General features: G+C 32.6%; 1 non-coding gene across 1 annotated transcript; it reads right to left on the reverse strand.

The window, feature by feature from the left end:
- Positions 1-1,907: 1,907 nt before the first annotated feature.
- Positions 1,908-1,979, reverse strand: Trnag-ucc (transfer RNA glycine (anticodon UCC)). Its single transcript has one exon. It is a non-coding gene; the product is annotated as a tRNA-Gly (tRNA).
- Between the last annotated feature and the right edge of the window lie 974 nt (positions 1,980-2,953).

Raw genomic sequence — 2,953 nt, forward strand, 5'->3', positions numbered from 1 at the left:
TAAGGACTCTGGGTAAAAACCTTAATTTAGTGCTCCCCCCCTCCCCCTCCAATTTCAAGTTTTTAGTGAGGTGATTTATTTCCTCTTCTAGGCGCTTTCTGGTGCATTTGTGCCTTTTCTTTGGGTTAATGCTTGAACTATCATGTGCAACTAAAAACTTGTTGTTATCACTCGTACCAAATCGAACATATTAATCTGAAATTGTGAAGTGAAAAATTCTAGGCGCCATTTCAAAAAAGCTTTGCTTTAAAATTATCGTGAAATGAACTTAAATAGCAAAACTTCATCTAAGTAGAAAATTTTCAAATTACTATTCCCTATCATTTTAGATTGATAAGACATAAAAAAATACTTAAAAAGTATTACACTGTATATTTAATTGATGAGTACACAGGTGCTAGGTTAAAAGTTGCTAGATCTTTATTACCGCATTGGTGGATTATGGATATGGGTATGGATATGTCTTGTTACATAATCTAAAAAATCACATGTGCGAATTTCTTCTCCATTACCATTCCAGCCATTTTTGTAGAAACAAGAAAATCAACGTGTAGGGTCCTGTCGCGATTTGTGATTGCGAAAAACGTAGTTTGAATTCGAGTCAAAATTCATAGGATTTTTTTTTTTTTTTAATTCGAACATCTGCTCATTGTCCTGTGATAGAAAGTTATACCAGTTAATCATATGTGTTGTATTTGTACATTATCTTAAATATTTTTTATACATTATGTTATTAACTTTATCTTTTCTTCTTGAAATGAAATTTACTTTCAATTTGTATCCTTTTGATTTTGATTTTTTCTTGTAATCGTTTCTTTTCCTTTTTTTTAGTGATTTTTCTCTTACTTTTCCGATTTTATTATTTTTTAATTACTTTATTTCTACCTCCCCCCCTAAAAAAACTCACTTTTGGGGTCTGTATAGGACTCACCCTTGTATTAGAAATTAAGCCCTGATTTTGGTACTTGGATAAAATCCAATTTGTCATCGAAAAAAAAAAAAAAACCTTCTCAAAATCATAGTGCTGCCATCTACTGATAGAAGTATTGTTTATTTTATTTTTTAACTCGTTAAAATGTGTTATGAAATCTTCGAAAAATATACGAACTTGAGAAGTTTGTTTTTCGTAAATTTTTCGGAATATTTGCTCTTAATAAATAGTTTAATTCACCACAGGGGCCGCGAACTCCACCCCCCTTTAAACGATCAAAATAACTTAGATATGCGTTGCTTTATTTTTTATCCAAAACAAAGAACTGCAAACGATTTTATTTTTTAAGGAAGATACTTATTTATTGAAACTTTTATTTATTGTTTCCATCTGATGTTTATTAATTTTTATTTTTTGACAACGGAGAAAAATTGAAACTAAAGACGCTTTATTTTTATTCGGAATAAGAATTAGTTGCAAATGATATTGTTTTTGATTTTTAAAAAAATGCTCATTTCTACGTTTGCTTCTTCCTTTGTTTATTTCTGTTCTGTTCTTTTTTTTTTTTTTTCAAACCACTGGAGAAAAAAAAATTAAGCCGAAAAGCCGCATTTTGGGCTGTCCACAAATGACGTTTACGCTTTGAAGGGGGAGGGGCGTAAAATTGTTACAGTTTGAGACAAAGGGGGGGAAGGGGTTACAAAAGAAGAGTGAAATCACTCTTTTTTTTACAAGAATGTTTACGAAAAATAGCGTGACTTGTAATAAAGTGAGGGATGATAGGGTGTAAGGTAAAGTGTGACAATGAGGGGAGGGGGATAAAAAATCTTAAAAACAAGTATGAGATCATTCGAGGCTGTAAGAAGCAAAGGGATGAAAGTGCGAAATTTAAAATTTTGGAAATAATTAGTTCTATCAAAAAAACATATATAGTATTTTTACGATTAGAAAGAAATACAATCACGCAAAAGAAAACTGCGTCGGCCGGGAGTCGAACCCGGGTCAACTGCTTGGAAGGCAGCTATGCTAACCGTTATACCACCGACGCTTGTATACGTGGTGAGAAAATTATGTTTAAATAAGAAGTGCTCCATAATGTTGGAGTTAATTAGGGCAGGGCTGTAGCCTACGAAGATGCATCGCTGCGCGGGGAAAATTTGTATAAAACCTCTTTTTCTATGTAAAAGATTTTTTTAAAGAAAAAGGTAATTATTGAAAATTCGGAACTGTATTATCTGGGGGGGGGGGGGGAGTATCGGCCTCGATCGGCCCTATCAATTTGACAAATTGATATGTAGATCTTCTTCAAAATAAGCAAAATAGATTTTTACAGGTAAAAATTTTATTTTATTTTATTTTTTTTTTTTTTTTTTGACATGTAATAATTTTTGAAATGCATTTGAATTTAAAACAGGCTGCAAAATTTAATCCAAAATAAATTCCCCACTTTCCCAGGAAACCCACGCAGGGACAAAATTCTAAAAGAAATTTGAAGAGAACTAAGAAGTGCCTTTTGTTAAATTCTAAACAGGTAATTCTTAGAATTCGCATCTACTTCAATGATACGAGGGAAACCAATGTTTTGGAGACTGCTGAGAGGAATATTTTCGCACACTAGCGAAAAAATTGAGAATCATTGCAAAAAAGCTCAACATACAGCGCTCCCTCCTTTATCGTCCCTCCCTTACCCCGCCCATTTTACTTTATATCAATTTTCCCTTCAAGGTTTTTTGTATGTTATACATTGTACTAGAAAAACACATATGCATATTTTTCTTGTTCCATTTTTTTTACTAACACAATGCATTTTTTTCTGCTATATTTACACTTAATCATTTCGGAGAGGGTCCGGACCCCTTTGGACCCCCTTCCCCTTGGCTACGTAAACTGTATTACAAAGAGTGAAGCTGTTACCAGGTTGTTGAAATGTGTTGAAAACGACTACTTTGAATTGAAAACCATTAGAGCAAATATATGAGAGAAAATATAAGTAATCAGCCGCTATACTTAAAATAATCAACG

This window comes from Uloborus diversus, chromosome 7, assembly GCF_026930045.1.
Source record: "Uloborus diversus isolate 005 chromosome 7, Udiv.v.3.1, whole genome shotgun sequence".
Classification (NCBI taxonomy): Eukaryota; Metazoa; Arthropoda; class Arachnida; order Araneae; family Uloboridae; genus Uloborus; species Uloborus diversus.